This window comes from Rana temporaria, chromosome 10 (assembly GCF_905171775.1).
Source record: "Rana temporaria chromosome 10, aRanTem1.1, whole genome shotgun sequence".
Taxonomy (NCBI): domain Eukaryota; kingdom Metazoa; phylum Chordata; class Amphibia; order Anura; family Ranidae; genus Rana; species Rana temporaria.
This window is the reverse complement of record NC_053498.1, coordinates 10,551,203-10,568,626: the sequence shown is the minus strand read 5'-3', so window position 1 is coordinate 10,568,626 and position 17,424 is coordinate 10,551,203. Positions and strand designations below refer to the sequence as shown.

The 17,424-nt window shown below is 46.0% G+C and overlaps 1 protein-coding gene across 1 annotated transcript in view; it reads right to left on the bottom strand.

Annotated features, from left to right (window-relative positions):
* LOC120916297 (G protein-activated inward rectifier potassium channel 4-like) overlaps nucleotides 1-14,980 on the bottom strand; it is a 65,944-nt gene extending 50,964 nt beyond the window's left edge. Inside the window, exon 1 of the mRNA XM_040327188.1 lies at nucleotides 14,579-14,980. The gene's annotated coding sequence lies outside the window, so the exon portion shown is untranslated. The remainder of the gene's footprint in view (nucleotides 1-14,578) is intronic.
* Nucleotides 14,981-17,424: the final 2,444 nt, after the last annotated feature.

Sequence of the window (17,424 nt, the reverse complement as noted above, 5' to 3'; positions counted from 1 at the left end):
TGACGTATGACAAAAGCTTTACCCCGGCACAAAAGGCGCGTCACCAGTTGCCAAAATACTCTCTACGTTCCCTTAGGGCTGAGTTCATACTATTGCGAACTGGATGTGGGTTTCACTGCATCCAATTCGCAATAGCAGGAGATTTTGACCGGCTCTCTATGGAGCCGGTTCACAAATATCCGCGGCGACTCAGGTGCGATTTTGCACAGGAGTCTTGTGCATCTTTTGGCCCATTTCAGGGCTGAAATCAGACCTGGAACGCTGAACGGGGATGTACCGGACCCCTGCTGTGAGCCGCATGCAAAGATAGAGTGAGCCCAGCCTTAAGAGACATGAGATGAAACCAGCAGGCCAGTATTGATTAATGCATTATAAATAAGATGAAAGAGGGCTATAAAAACCCCCATTCCTTCCTCACCCTCATTCAGACAGCGAGTAATCTATAAGACGTGACAGTCCCAAGGTCGAACGAATGAAATCTTCCAATATCCTAATAGGACACGCTATGCAGTAAATGGCGCTTTAATAAAATTAGCAGAGCAGTAAAAAGAAAAAAGAGAGAATATATTGGTTATTTTAATGATTAGCAGAAGGTAACAAAGCTTCCACGCTGCAGTTTAAAATCCCCTTGTTCATTCCAATCAAAGGCATCAAAACGGTCATGTGATCTCTGCCAACTGCCACTTTGTGCTTTATTTAAAGCTGTACTCAAGTCAGGGATAAAATACATGAAAAAGGCAACATTGTTTCCTTTATTACATCAAAGGAGGGCAATAGGGAACAATAAAATTCCCCTCTGGGTGATCTATGCAGGGCCGCCATCAGGGGGGTACAGGCAGTACACCTGTAAGGGGCCCGGTGGTCCCCAGGGGCCCGGATGGCAACCCCCGCTTTTTTATAAAAAAAATTATATATTTTTTTTATATATATATATTTTTTTATTAAAGGGCTCAGAGGTCCCCAGGGCCCCATGTGGCAACCCCCCCCCCCTTTTTTATAAATGTTTATTTTTTTATTTTTTATTAAAAGGCCCAGATGACCCCAGGGTCCAGGATGGCAACCCCCCTTTTTTTTATGTATTTTTTATAAATTTTTATTTTTTTTATATATATTTTTTCTATTAAAGGGCCCGGAGGTCCCCAAGGTCCCGGATGGCTACCCCCCTTGTTTTATATATATATTTTTCTTTATTTCTTTTTTTTTTGTAAAGGCCCCCCCCTCCTCAATTTCAGGCGGCAGCACCCCCCTCCGGTTCTCTGCTCCAGGGGGCCCATGCCTGAAGCTGTGTAAGGGGCCCCAAAATTCCTAATGGCGGCCCTGGATCTATGTACATAACAAGGATTTTAACAAACTTCGTTGCAGATTCCTACCTTTTGTTTTTCTGAAGTAATCACTGTTTGTTCCTCTGTGCCCCTGTGCCTGTACACACGATCGGTTTTCCGGTCGCAAAAAAAAAACAGATGTTTTTTCCGACGGAATTCCGCTCAAGCCTGCCTTGCATACACACAGTCACACAAAAGTTTGGTGAACTTTTGACTGCCAAGTACGCGGTGACGTAAAAGCCTACGATGAGCCGAGATAATTAAGTTCTATGCTTCTGAGCATGCGTCGATTTGTTACCGAGCATGCATCGGAATTTTGCGCGTTGGAATTTGTACACACGATAGGAAATTCCGATCTGATTTTTTTCCTGACGGGAAAATAGAGAACCTGCTTTTTCCAGCAGTTTTTCCATTGGAAAAAGTCTGATGGAGCATACGCACGGTCGGGATTCCCAACCAAAAGCTCTCATCTGACTTTTTCCAAGGCTAAGCTTTACTCATTACATGTGGGATGGAGGGCGTGACCTGGCAACACTTCCCCATACGCCCTCACCCGCATCATATCCTTGTTACTTACCTCCCATGATCTGTCCCAGTTGCTCCATGGGCAGCACTACTCCTCCTACACAGCCAATGCTGTTCTGAAAGGGTAGAAATGCGACCCCTACCATCTTGGTGACCGGTGGACCACAAGCGAGGAAGCACAGCTGCCACCTTCTTGTTGACCTGCCTGCCTGGACCCAGGGGTTTCTAATTTCCAATTGACCTCATGCGGGCCAGACAGGGACAGCCAAAGGTCTGGATGTGGCCAGGGGGCCCTCTAAAATGCCCAGGTCTGCCTTAATGTGGAGTTCCGGCTGAAACATGACTTTTAAGATAAAAATACCCCTAGAATACTCATGCCTCAAGCAATGTAACAAAGGTATGCTGTAAACTATGCCCAGTTTTTTATCTGTGCAGCATTGTTTTCCTACTTTGTGAAATTTCTGCACAGCGCGGCCATCTCCAGTGTGGGCATCTGAAGCCACAGTGTCCTTCTTCCTGGATTCTGTGTATGCTGGCTACCCAGCATGCACCTACCGATCTTGCGCATGTACAGTGCGGTGCAATCTTGGTCAGCTTGCCATGCCAAGCTGACCAAGATTTTCCATAGATGCCAATGTTACTGGAGCCATGCCATGCCAAGCTGAACAAGAATTTCCATAGACGCCAATGTTAAATGTTACTGGAGCTGCGCCATGCCAAGCTGACCAAGAATTTCAATAGACGCCAATGTTAAATGTTACTGGAGCAGTGAATGAATGAATGAATGAAAAACTTATATAGCGCAGCGCATGCGAACTGAATCGCCTCTGGGCGCTAGTTGTTGCTGTCTTTCCAGAGCATCAAAAAAGCAGAGTTTTGATCCGTCTTCTGAAGACTAGGTGGTTTTCCTCCAACCGAATGCTGGTTGGTAAAGCGTTCCATAGTTTAGGACCTTGTACCGCAAACCTTCTTTCTCCCTTGGATTTGTATCTGGCTTTGGGTATCTGGACCATATTTTGGTCGGTGGATTGCAAGACGCGATTGGCTTTGTGGCCTTTTATCTTTTCGCATAGATATTGCGGAGCCTTCCCATGGATGCACTTATGTGTCAGGCAGAGTGCTTTAAAAGCAATCCTGTTCTTTACTGGCAACCAGTGAAGGATTCTCAGCGAAGGTGAGATTGATTCCCATGTTTTTTTCCCAGTCACCAGTCTGGCGACCGTATTTTGTTCGACCTACAGACAAGCAATCTGGTACTTTGGGAGCCCGAGGTAAAGGGCATTTGCATAGTCCAGTCTGGAGTTCACAATTGTTCCCACCACGACTGCTATGTCTTCTTTAGGAATAAATGGGATAAGTCTGTGTAGTAGGCGCAGCAGATGGTGAGCTCTGCTGACTACTGACCCTATTTGTGCGTCCATTTTCATGTAGGAGTCGAAGATGACACAGAGACTTTTGACTTTGGAGCTAGGGGTGATGGATTTGCCCAGAATGGGCAGTTCCATACCAAGCTGACCAAAAATGTCTATAGACGCCAATGTTAAATGTTACTGGAGCAGTGCCATGCCAAGCTGACCAAGATCTCCCAGGAGCCACTGCAAAACCGGAAATGACGTCCGCGGCCGTGGCCCCCTAGTGGAGGAAGTGAAATTAGATATAGGCTTAAATCAGGTAAGTGAACAGAAAAATAAATAAAAACGTTAAAACATTTTAAGGATGCATATTAGTGCTGCATGGTGAGGAGTGAAAAATGTGGGTGGAACTCTTAACCATAACGATAAAGTTTCACAAATATACCCTTCCAGGTGATGGCGCTAGATCTGAAGAATTGATCCAGCATCAGGGATATAGAGAAGTAGTAGTATCAGTCTATTTAGTAGCATGCCACAAATATCCACTTATTGATTGTTCCCTATTACCACTGTATAAATACTGCATAACGTGGGTCAACACACATGCTTTAACGCACAGCAATGGTATGAATGGGCCCTCAGGCTGAATGGAAGTTTATGCATTTATCTCTGAGTATTTCGCTCCCGCCACCTAAGCATTCGCTGTAAATCGATGCGCCGGGTGCATCCAGAGTATTGAAAATCAGCTCATATGCATCCGGTCTCTCCCCGTAGGGAGCCGTGCCTGCCAATACATTATGCCTGGAACATGTCTTTAATTGTCAACAAATAGCTCAATAACTGTTAGAATATAATAAAATGATCTCTGCCTTGGCAACCGGCCTCTGCTGACTAATATCAGTGGAGATAATGTTATCCCCCCCCCCCCCATACTTCTCTCCGGCTCTCGGATAAAAGCGTGATTCATAATTCTTGTACTGTGCTGCTTGCAACAGGGTACAATGGAGACTGAATGATTTCCTGGTATTAATGAATGCTTTAGATCACAAAGAGACATAAAAACCCGGCTCTGGCGAGAGAATAGTGCCTTATTGCTGAGTATCAGCGATTTGGTTTTCAGATATTAATGTTCTATGGATGATTAAAGAGCCAGTCCACCCAAAAATGATGCTTCAGCCCTAAAGCATCAATCAATGGCAGTTAAGGTGTGCCAAGTAGTGCCTAAACCAAAACTTTTTTTATTTATTTTTTTATAATTAAAACCCCTGTCTGTTGATTTAAATTTAGAATTCAGTAATACCTGGGAATACGAGCATAATTTGTTCCAGAAGCATGCTTGTAATCCAAAACACTTGTATATCAAAGCGAGTTTCCCCATAGGAAATAATGGAAACTCAGATAATCTGTTCATCAGCCACTGCAGGTCTATGCAGTATTGTATGTGGTCTGAGGTGCAGGGGCGCCGGTGTATGCAGTATCGCATGTGGCCAGAGGTGCAGGGGCGCTGGTGTATGCAGTACCGCATGTGGCCAGAGGTGCGGGGGGTGCCAGTGTATGCAGTACTGCATGTGGCCAGAGGTGCAGGGGCGCCGGAGTGGCTCGAAAACACTCGGGAACAGAGTGTCACCGGCGCCCCCGCATTATTCGCTAATGTCTTCCTGTTTCTCCTCCCGGCCAATCAGGAAGTGGATCCCGAGACCCGATTGGCCTGGGAGTCCTAAGTCCTCATTGGCCAGGAGAAGAAGCAACCAGCGGGATTCTGGAGCAGACGCAGGGGGGAAAGCAGCTGAAGCCATGACCTGTGGCTAAGTCACAGGTGTCAAACACAAGGCCCGCGGGCAGAATCCGGCCATCCAGGCCATTTTTATGTGGCCCTCTTGCCTCTCCTGCAGCTGCAGGAGAGCTCCAGACTCTTACTTTCTGCTTTCAAGCAATGCATCCAGCTTCTTCCCAGCAGCAGCATAAGGAAAGGGGTGTACACTGTGATGTAAGGGAGAGTGCGGGACTCAACTGCTGATGGTGGGGTGGCTCTTGACATCTAATATATGGGGAGGGGAATGCGCTGGACATCTAATCTTACAGATACAACCGGCCCTTTTGAGGGCAATCATAATGCTGATGCGGCCCACGGGGTAAGCTGCTGGGACACAGACGAGCGAAGCGACAATCGATCGAGCGACGGAGGAGGGGCGAAGGCGGCGATCGATTAAGCGCCGGGGGTGATTGGCTGGCTGGCTAAGTGGGGTCCGCGGGCCACCCCCCACAAGAGAATTGAGGGACAGCTGCCACTGGTCACAAGACTGCTATATACTGCTGATGAGAAAAGGTATTTAGCAGTTTATATTTACTAACTATTGCATTTCCATGTTCTGTGTACTGTGGGATACCAGATATAGTGAATGCAGGCTCCTGGGTTTAGTAACACTTTAAGGCTGCCGCTGTTGATCGCTTCATCTGAAAATGCTAGTTCTCTGCCTGTCTTGCTTTAGTTTCAATACTTCTTGCATCACGGACTGGAACCAGCATAGAGATAACTAGCACCAACTTTATCCCACTTTGCACTTGCCTCATTCTTCTTCCAGGTCAGAAACTCACAAAGTATTAAAACCAAAGTGCAGCCAGGCAATCGGCATTTCCATGAGCAGGCCATCAACACTGGCACTAGGGTGACCACGTGTCCCGGATTGACCACATTTTGCAGGTCTGTCCCGGGCACATTCATTCCAGGACAATACAGTGTCCCGGAATAAAACTGACACAGCCAACCCCCCCGCCCCCCCGAACCAATCTGATGCCCCCAAAAAAGGCCGACACATCACCGCTTTACACACTGACAGTACTTGTCCTGGCCGGGAATGCCTGGAGGAGCACAATCCCCGCCCCCTGCTTGTGATTGGAGAAATCATAAATCCCGCCTCTTGTGTCCAATCTCTGTGCTGTGATTCGTTACAGCACAAGCGGATTTTTGGGAAGGGAGGGTGTCCCTGAATGGTAGTTTTGGAAATGTGGTCACCCTAAAGCCTCATTCACACGACGGGCCGTTCGGGTCCGTCTGTCACGGACCTGAACGGCCGCTCCATGCATCGCTATGGACCGTTGGATGTCAGCGGAGACATGTCCGCTGACATCCGATCCGCTAAAAACAGACGTATGGGGGGAACGTCCCCATCCGTCCATGGCGGATCGGATCGGGTAAGATCTGATGAAAATGGACAGCAGATCACTCCATAGGACACAGCGGTGCCCGACAAGCCCCTCCCCGCTCAGTGAGCAGAGAGGAGCTTGTCATCCGTCGGCTCAGCGGAGATCTGCGGACTGATTTCCCGCTGAGCTGGCGGGAGCAGGCGGACTCCGTAGGAATGAAATCCGCCCGTGTGAATGGAGCCTAACTGGCACGTGTGTTTTCTGTCACCATAGGAACACTTTAACCTCTAGGGTCCCTCTGGGGGAAGACAGTTTGGGTTGACTGTTGTGACCTCACTGACATCTCTGCCTCCTGCATGAGAGATGACTTTATTCCCGAGATCTGCTGCTAGATAATTAGTAAAGTAATTAGACATAAGTAGGTAAAGAGGTTAATAATAGCAAAGAAAGGGAAGATAGCTTTTAGAATGCAACAAAAGAGAAATATCTTTCATAAACCGGCGCTTTAAGTCATCCATTTAGGTTTTTTACTTATCAAAGAAAAGCAGCAGGAGATATCAGTGCGACGTCCGGCAGGCATTTGATGTTGAGAAACAGTAAACAGGGTTCAGTTGTTACTATGGAGCGACTGCTAGATTTACTTAACGCTCACATTTAATCTGCATATATTTTGCCTTCCCTGCTTCTTCCTCCTCCCCCCATCAACATGCTAAATACATTTTTAATAAAACCTTTCTATTTTCATTACATATCTTAAAGCGGAGTTCCGCTGAAAAAAAAAAAAAAATAAAAGTCAGCAGCTACAAATACTGCAGTTGCTGACTTTTAATATATTGACACTTACCTGTCCCGCTGGCATGCAGATATGCCGGTGGGACAGGTTCCTTCGGAGATCCGGTGACGTCACGGACACCGGCGGGGCTTGCCCTGTCCATCTGAAGGGCTCCTTTGCTGTGGGAGCCCTTCAGATGGACAGGGCAAGCCCCGCCGGTGTCCGTGACGTCACCGGATCTCCGAAGGAACTCCCTGAAGACCCGGAAGCCGGCGCAGAGGTGAGTACCGATCGAAAGAATTTTAATCGATCAAAAAAATTAACGATTAATCGAGGTATTAATAGTTAATTTCCACAGCCCTACTTTTTACAGAATGCAGAGGATAAACCCATTAAATTCCACAGTCAGTATAACAAGCATGCTTTACTGCACATATAAATGTGCAGGCACTTTTTTTTTAGCATGAAAGTGCCTGTAAAGCCCCTCAGTGTGAAAGGGGTCTTAGGGTGTTCTAGCATGACGTCACTTCAAATATACAATAAGGAACATCAAACTATATAAAGTACATTAAAACTGCTGCATGCAGGAGTTTGGGGGGTAGATTCATAAAGAAGTTACGCTGGCGTATCTATTGATACGGGGCCAGATTCACAAAGAGATACGACGGCGTATCTCCTGATACGCCGTCGTATCTCTGAGATCCGACGGTCGGATCTATGCGACTGATTCATTAGAATCAATTCCGCATAGATCTCCCTTAGATCCGACTGGTGTAAGTGACTTACACCGTTGGATCTTAGGCTGCAATCTCCCGCCGGCCACTAGGTGTCGCTTCGGTTTTTTACGCGACGAATATGCAAATGAGGAAAACCGCCGATTCAGAAACGAACGCCCGCCCGTCGCTTTTTTTTCACGTCGTTTGCGTTCGGCTTTTTCCGGCGGATAGTTCCCCCTGTATAGCAGGGGTAACTGCGGCCTATCCTATGTTTAGTATGCCCGTCGTTAGCGCGCCGAGTTTAAAATGTTAACGTTGTTTGCGTACGTCGATTCAAAATTCGGCCTGACGCTAGTTAGGCTCACGCCGAAAACAATGACGTCCTAGCGACGTCATTGTGAGCAATGCACGCCGGGAAATTTAGCCGGCAGCGCCTGCGCATTTAAATCAGTGCGGGGACGCACCTGATTTAAATACTACACTCCCCCTAGCCGCGGAATTTGAATTCCGCCGGGGGAGTTACGATCTGCCGGTGCAAGTTTCGAGGTAAGTGCTTTGTGAATACTGCACTAGCCTCGCGAAATTGCGCCGGCGGATCGTAAATCAGATAGATTACGCGGATCTAAAGATCCGCTAATCTATCTGAATCTGGCCCACGCCGCGTAACTTCTAGGATGCTCCGGCGTATCTTTTTTCTGTATTCAGAAAACAAGATACGCCGGAATTTGGCTAAGATCCGACTGGCGTAAGTCTCTTACGCCGTCGTATCTTAGTTGCATATTTACGCTGGCCGCTAGGTGGCGCTTCCGTCGATTTACGCGAGGAATACGCAAATTAGGTAGATACGCCGATTCAGAAACGTACGTCCGCCCGGCGCTTTTTTCTTACGTCGTTTACGTTAGGCTTTTTCCGGCGTAAAGTTACCCCTGCTATATATCCTATCCTACGTATCCTATGTTAAGTATGGACGTCGGGCCAGCGTCGAATTTTCCCGTCGTTTGCGTAAGTCGTTCGCGAATAGGGCTGTGCGTAATTTACGTTCACGTCGAAAGCATTGGCTTTTTGCGGGTTCATTTGGAGCATGCGCACTGGGTTACGTTCATTTACGCGGGGTCATGTTTTATTTACATAAAACACGCCCACCTCTTCACAATTTGAATTAGGCGCCGGCAGATTTACGCTACGCCGCCGTAACTTAGGGCGCAGGTTCTTTGTGAATTCAGCCCCAGCCTCACTAAATTACGGCGGCGTAGCGTCTCTGAGATACGCTACGCCCGCACAAACTTACGGCGGGCTATCTGAATCTAGCCCTGGATCTGCACCACATTTAGCCCCAGATGTCTGAACTGAGCTGTTTAATAAAACGTTGCAGTTCCCACATGGTTATCATGCATTGCAAATAAGCTGAAACCCTCAGACCAGCCATTCTCAGAGTTCCATGGAACCCTAGGGGTCCTCCAGAGGTAGTTAGGGGTTCCTTGAGTTGATTGACCTCCCATCTGATGGTGTCTGCATAGTTCCCGGAGCCAACGCTTCTTGGCAGAGCCAGCAGCATGACTCTAATTATTTTTTTAGCTGTCTGTATATGAGACAGTCTTCCCACTGGTCACCACTGTAATGGGCAATTTCCTTCCCTGACCCTCAATATATTGGTTTTAACAGGGACTCCCTGAGACTGGAAAATGATTTTGAGGGTCCTTCTGGGGTTAACAGGTTGAGAAAGACAGTTATAATGGACGCAATTATGTTATAAAAGTATGATAAATAAAACATAGAACAAAACTAAATAAATCACAGCAATGCCCCATCTTAGCCTTTCTAAACCTTTTCACCTCGTAGGAACCCTTGAAATAATGTTCACATCTCAAGGATCCCTGCTTAGAATGATTTTGTATACAAATTGCTTTATATTAGCCCCACATTAATTGATAATGATTGAAAGATGGCCCACTTAGGCTGGTGGTTATTGAAAAGAATGCCCTGTTACCCTGGTGGTCATTGGGAAGAATGTCCATTACACTGGTGGTCCATGTGGTTCCACCCATACATTGGGGAAAGTGTTGAGAATGCATCTTACATTGGTGGTCAGTGAGAAGAATCCACCTTGCATTGGTGGTCAGTTGGAATAATGCCCCTTACACTGGTGGTCAGTGGGAAGAATGCCCCTTACATTGGTGGTCAGTGGGAAGAATGTCCCTTATATTGGTGGTCAGTGGGAAGAATGCTTCTTCCATTGGTGGTCAATGAGAAGAATCCTCCTTACATTTATGGTCAGTGAGAAGAATCCTCCTTACATTTATGGTCAGTGAGAAGAATCCTCCTTGCATTGGTGGTCAGTGGGAATAATGCCCCTTACACTGGTGGTCAGTGGGAAGAATGCTTCTTCCATTGGTGGTCAATGAGAAGAATCCTCCTTACATTTATGGTCAGTGAGAAGAATCCTCCTTGCATTGGTGATCAGTGGGAAGAATGCCCCTTACACTGGTGGTCAGTGGGAAGAATGCCCCTTACACTGGTGGTCAGTGGGAAGAATGCCCCTTACACTGGTGGTCAGTGGGAAGAATGCCCCTTACACTGGTGATCAGTGGGAAGAATGTCCCTATAAACTGGTGGTCAGTGGGAAGAATGCCCCTTAGACTGGTGGTCAGTGAGAAGAATGTCCCTTATATTGGTGGTCAGTGGGAAGAATGCTTCTTCCATTGGTGGTCAGTGGGAAGAATGTCCCTTACATTGGTGATCAGTGAGAAGAATGTCCCTTATATTGGTGGTCAGTGGGAAGAATGCTTCTTCCATTGGTGGTCAGTGGGCAGAATCCTCCTTACTGTTATGGTCAGTGAGAAGAATCCTCCTTACATTGGTGATCAGTGGGAAGAATGTCCCTTACATTGGTGATCAGTGAGAAGAATGTCCCTTACATTGGTGATCAGTGAGAAGAATGTCCCTTACATTGGTGATCAGTGAGAAGAATGTCCCTTACATTGGTGATCAGTGGGAAGAATGTCCCTTACATTGGTGGTCAGTGAGAAGACTGCTCCTTACATTGGTGATCAGTGAGAAGAATGTCCCTTACATTGGTGGTCAGTGAGAAGACTGCTCCTTACATTGGTGATCAGTGGGAAGAATGTTCCTTACATTGGTGATCAGTGGGAAGAATGTTCCTTACATTGGTGATCAGTGGGAAGAATGTCCCTTACATTGGTGATCAGTGAGAAGAATGTCCCTTACATTGGTGATCAGTGGGAATAATGCCCCTTAAACTGGTGGTCAGTGGGAAGAATGTCCCTTACATTGGTGGTCAGTGGGAAGAATGTCCCTTACATTGGTGATCAGTGAGAAGAATGTCCCTTACATTGGTGATCAGTGAGAAGAATGTCCCTTACATTGGTGATCAGTGAGAAGAATGTCCCTTACATTGGTGATCAGTGGAAATAATGCCCCTTAAACTGGTGGTCAGTGGGAAGAATGTCCCTTACATTGGTGGTCAGTGGGAAGAATGTCCCTTACATTGGTTGTCAGTGAAAATAATCCTTCTTAAATTGGTGGTCAAAGGGAAGAATGCTCCCTAAATTTGTGGTCAGTGGGAAGAATGCTCCTTACATTGGTGGTCAGTGAAAATAATTTCCCTTATATTGATGGTAAATGGCAAGAATTCCAGTTTATAGATAGCTGAAAAGATCATTGGGGTTAACAGTAACTCATCTGAAAGGTAGACATTTTAAGGAACCCTGTTAACTTCTCGAGGAACCCTAGATTTTCACATAACCCTGGTTGATAAAGGATGTTCTAGTGCAATCTAGGGAATATTTGGAGCCTGAAGTCTAATTACAATCATCTATCAATTAAAACAAATTGGAAAAAGATCAGTTTTAATAAACAATATTATGTGATATTAGATAATAATGAATAATGATAATGAACAACACCACGAAGAAAATACATTTCCCAGCAATACCCTATAACTATTCCCATAAGCAAGCTCTGTTTAAATTATACAATATCATTTTTCTTTGATGACATCATTACTCGCACGCAGTGATATATGCCATTTCTCACCTCTCGCAGCTGCCGCGCATAAAACTAACTTTGCACGCGGCGGCCGTTTTTAGCCACGGGGGAAAAAAAACTGAATTAATTAAACTCAAACCTGTGCGGCGAAGCAGCTGGAGAAGCAAAACCGTCGAGATTGTTGGTGGAGCTTTGGCAGAGATGAAGTAAACTTGAGGGGTGAACCTCAAAAAAAAAAAAAAAGCGCCCGACGCGACGGTTACCACACTTTTTTGCCAAGTCGCAGTCTCTAAGGGTGTAACTTGCTGAAGTTTTCTTTCATTGTTCTGTTTTTTGATGCATTTAAAAAGTTGCAAAATCAAGAGGGAGTCTATTCCACATTTTCACAGCTGTGAAGAAACCTTTCCGTATTTGGAGATTAAATATTTTTTCCTCTAGACGTAAATAGTGCCCCCCCCCCTTGTTCTTCATGTTGACTGTAAAGTGAATAACTCAACACCAAGATATGGACCCCTTATATATGTGTACACGTTGATCATATGCCCCCCTTAACTCTTTCATGCCTAAGCCTATTTCTGACATTTGGTGTTTACAAGTTAAAATCCATATTTTTTGCTAGAAAATTACTTAGAACCCCCAAACAATATATAATTTTTTTAGCAGAGAATCTAGAGAATAAAATGGCGATTGTTGCAATATTTTATGTCGGACAGTATTTGTATTTACTCGGCGTAACATTATCTTTCACATTATACAAAAAAAATTGGGCTAACTTTACTTTTTCATTTTTTTTTTTAAATTCATGAAAGTACATTTTTCCCAAAAAGTTGCGTTTAAAACACTTGTTTAACTTGATCAGTGTTTTAAACGCAACTTTTTGGGAAAAATGTACTTTCATGAATTAAAAAAAAAATGAAAAAGTAAAGTTAGCCCAATTTTTTTTTTTATAATGTGAAAGATAATGTTACGCCGAGTAAATAGATACCAAACAGGTCACGCTTTATAATTGCACGCACTCGTGGAATGGCGACGCTTTAAACTTTTTTTTTACGGTTACCAGGTTAGAGTTACAGAGGAGGTCTAGTGCTAGAATTATTGCTCTCGCTCTGATGATCGCGGATGTAAACATCCCTTGTGACAGTAATAGGTGGTGACAGGTACTCTTTATGGAGGGATCGGGGTCTAAAAGACCCCCGATCCCTCCTCTGCACTTCAAAGTATTCAGATCACCGAAAACGGCAATTCTGAATTCTGTGTATTTTTTTTTAATCCGGCGCCATTGGCAGCCAAGAAACCCGGAAGTGACGTCATGGACACCGGAGGTGCCGGATGGAGGATTGGGTCTCCCGGTGGGACAGGAGGCCCGGTCAGAACGACGAGAGGCGGCGGGAGGGGGGGTATGTCCCCTCCCGCTCCACCGGCATAACAACCGAGCGGCTTTTAGCCACATCGGTTGTTATGCCTGGATAGCCAATCGTCGGCTCTAAACAACGGTACCGGGATGATGCCTGCAGCTGCGGGCATCATCCCGGTATAACCCCCGAAAGCCGAGGACGCATATATGCGTACGCTCGACGTGAAAGGGTTAATCTCCTCTTCTCAAGAGAGAATAAATTCAGTTCCTCTAATCTTTCCTCATAGCTGAGCTCCTCCATGCCTCTTATCAGTTTGGTTGCCCTTCTCTGCACTTTCTCCAGTTCCCCGATATCCTTTTTGAGAACTGGTGCCCAAAACTGAACTGCATATTCCAGGTGAGTTCTTTTGCCGCGTACACACGGCTGTTTTTTCTGTCGGGGATAAACTCTACTGTTTTTTTCCAATGGATTTCTGCTCAGGCTTTCTTGTATACACCAAATTCCGACCGTCAAAAACAAGAGGACGTACAACACTACGACGAGCCTAGAAAAATGAAGTTCAATGCGCATGCGTCAAATTATTTCCGAGCATGCATGTTTTTTTCTTCGTCGGAATTCCATACAGACGAACGTAATTTCCGATGGAAATGTTTTCCGTCGAAAAAAGAGAGAACATGTTCTCTTTCTAATTCCGACGGAAAAAAAAGTATGATAGGGCAAACACACGGTCGGAATATCCGATGAAAAAATTCCATCTGACTTTTTCCATTGGAAATTCCGACCGTGTGTACGCGGCATTACTAATGATCTGAACAGGGGCAAAATTATATCTCTCTTTTTCTGGAGTCCATACCTCTCAAATGAAGAATTGAAGAATAAAAATAATACGGACAGTTAATAAAACAATTAAGTTATTTTCTAAATCAGTGTTTCTCAACTGCAGTCTTCAAGGCGCCCCAACAGGTCATGTTTTCAGGCTCTCCGTTATTTTGCACAGGTGATTTGCAATAGCCGTTTCATCCGAGGGAAATCCTGAAAACATGAGCTGTTGGGGCGCCTTGAGGGTCGGAGTTGAGAAACACTGTTCTAATAAATCATTTCGACTCATCTATTGCAGATCTGAGTTTATCCCAGACGTATTTCAGTTTAGGTTTCCCCTTTGCTCGTGCCTTGCTCCATGCGTCTCTACTACTCTTTTTGTCAAATCATAATTCCGTTTTCAGAATGACAACTAGAGACAATATCAAGGATGAATGAGTTGAATGACAAAAGATATCAACCAGAAAGCTCAATGTCCCTTTCAATTGTTAGAAAAAAAAACAAGAAAGCTCCATGTCCCAGATACGTCCCCCAGGCTGTCAAGAGTTGGGGTAGCGTTGTCTCTTACCTGGGATGCTATTTAGAGAGATGACCCTGGAAGTGTCCCCGGTCCTGCATGGTGCTGATGCTGCTGGATGGAGCTCCAGAGGATGAGAGCCGGAGGAGAGTGACTGGGAGGAGGAAGCGGAGTGACAGCAGGGAAAGATATGCAGATCAGTGCTTGGATGCTGGACTGGAGCAGCATGCGATTGGGAAGACACACACATCACACACAATGGGGTTTTTATAAAGAGGGAGGAGGAGGGGCAGAGGGACAGGAGCCCACCAGAGACAGAGGGGAGCAGGAGATGCGAGGAAAAAAAAAAAATGGGACATCGGTGGGAGGTATGGCACGCGCGCGGTGAGGACAAGAGACGGCAAAGCCACGCGGCGAACGAGTCGCTGCCGAAAGCAGACAGCTGGCGATGAAAGGCAGAATTTACTGACCAGCCAAGGCTTGAGGAGGCAGTGCTGCGTGTGGTGGAGGGGGAGCAGGAGACTGGCATTTTTGGAAGGCATTATATCAGCAAGAAGCCAGCGTGCCATAGATTACCACACGATTAGCGCACGTGAGCGCCAGCGAACAGTTGGAAATGACGCTTAATGGTGTCATTTGGGCCAGCATTTGCCCCAAACAGCGACAGTCTGGTTATCTGGTACAATGTTCGATCGATTGCCTTTTCCGCCTCCAAGAATTTGGGGCCGCCGGGCAGATTGGTGCCCACGGTTGGCACTTTGGTTCATTGAAAGGTTTATGGTCACTTTTTTTGGTAAGGGTGATAGTATTTTTAACCACTTCAGCCCTGGAAGGATTTACCCCCTTCCTGACCAGAGCACTTTTTCCGACGTTTTAACTGACAATTGCGCGGTCGTGCGACGTGGTAACCAAACAAAATTGACGTCCTTTTTTCCCCACAAATAGAGCTTTCTTCTGGTGGTATTTGATCACCTCTGCGGTTTTTATTTTTTGCGCTATAAACAAAAGAAGAGCGACAATTAAAAAAAAAAAAAAGCAATATTTTTTACTTTTTGCTATAATAAATATCCCCCAAAAATATATAAAAAAACGTTTTTTTCCCCTCAGTTTAGGCCGATACGTATTCTTCTACCTATTTTTGGTAAAAAAAAAAAAATCGCAATAAGCATATATTGATTGGTTTGCGCAAAAGTTATAGGCCTGGGTTCACAAAGCACTTACGCCGACGTATCTCGAGATACGCCGCGTAAGTGTAACTATGCGCCGTCGTATCTGTGCGCCCTGCCCACAAAACTAGATACGCCTGAAAATAGGCTTCCTACGACCGACCTAACTTGCCTACGCCGTCGTATCGTGGGCCCATATTTACGCCGGGCGCATTTGCCGCTCCCATAGATTTTCTATGCACATATGCAAATGAGGGAGATACGCCGATTCACAAACGTACTTGCGCTTGGCGCATAATATACGCGGTTTGCGCAAGTCGTACGTCCGGCGTAAAGTTATTCCCCATATAGGAGGCGCAACTCATGCAAAGGTATGGACCAGGGAACACAGCCGTTGTATTTTACGTCGTTTACGTAGTACATGAATAGGGCTGGGCGTAGGTTACGTTCACGTCATAGGCAGTGATCCGTCATATCTTAGGGAGTAGTTCCGTTGTGATTCTGAGCATGCGCACTGGGATGCGTCCACGGGACGGTGCATGCGCCGTTCGTTTTAAGTACTTCTATGACGCTTGGCCCATCATTTGCATGGGGTCACGTCTCATTAGCATGGCTCACGCCCACTTCCACCTACACTGGCTTACGCCGAGGAGTGGGAGGAATAGTGTCCCATCATTGGTATCAGTGGAAGGAATAGTGTCCCATCATTGGTGTCAGTGGGAGGAATAGTGTCCCATCATTGGTATCAGTGGGAGGAATAGTGTCCCATCATTGGTGTCAGTGGGAGGAATAGTGTCCCATCATTGGTATCAGTGGGAGGAATAGTGTCCCATCATTGGTGTCAGTGGGAGGAATAGTGTCCCATCATTGGTATCAGTGGAAGGAATAGTGTCCCATCATTGGTGTCAGTGGGAGGAATAGTGTCCCATCATTGGTATCAGTGGGAGGAATAGTGTCCCATCATTGGTTTCAGTGGGAGGAATAGTGTCCCATCATTGGTATCAGTGGGAGGAATAGTGTCCCATCATTGGTATCAGTGGAAGGAATAGTGTCCCATCATTGGTGTCAGTGGGAGGAATAGTGTCCCATCATTGGTATCAGTGGAAGGGATAGTGTCCCATCATTGGTTTCAGTGAGAGGAATAGTGTCCCATCATTGGTATCAGTGGGAGTAATAGTGTCCCATCATTGGTATCAGTGGGAGGAATAGTGTCCCATCATTGGTGTCAGTGGGAGGAATAGCGTCCCATCATTGGTGTCAGTGGGAGGAATAGTGTCCCATCATTGGTGTCAGTGGGAGGAATAGTGCCCCATCATTGGTGTCAGTACCAAAAATAGTGCCCCATCATTGGAGAGAAATAGCATCTCGTATCAGTGAGAGGACCAGTGCCCCAAGGGCCTGATAAAGGCAAGTAAAGGGCCGCATCTGGCCCCCCGGGCCACAGTTTGGAGACCACTGTCCTAAACCATGCAGGTTTAGGAGATATTTCCAGTACCTACAGGCAAGCCTTGTTATAGGCTTACCTGTAGGTAAAAATGGTGTAACTAGTAGGTAGATTCACAGAGAGCGCCGCAACTTTAAGGCGGCGTAGCATATCGTATTTACCCGACGCCGCCTTAAGTCAGAGAGGCAAGTACTGTATTCTCAAAGTACTTGCCTCCTAACTTACGGCGGCATAGCGTAAATGCGGTGGGCGCAAGCGCGCCTAATTCAAAATAGGCTGAGGGGGCG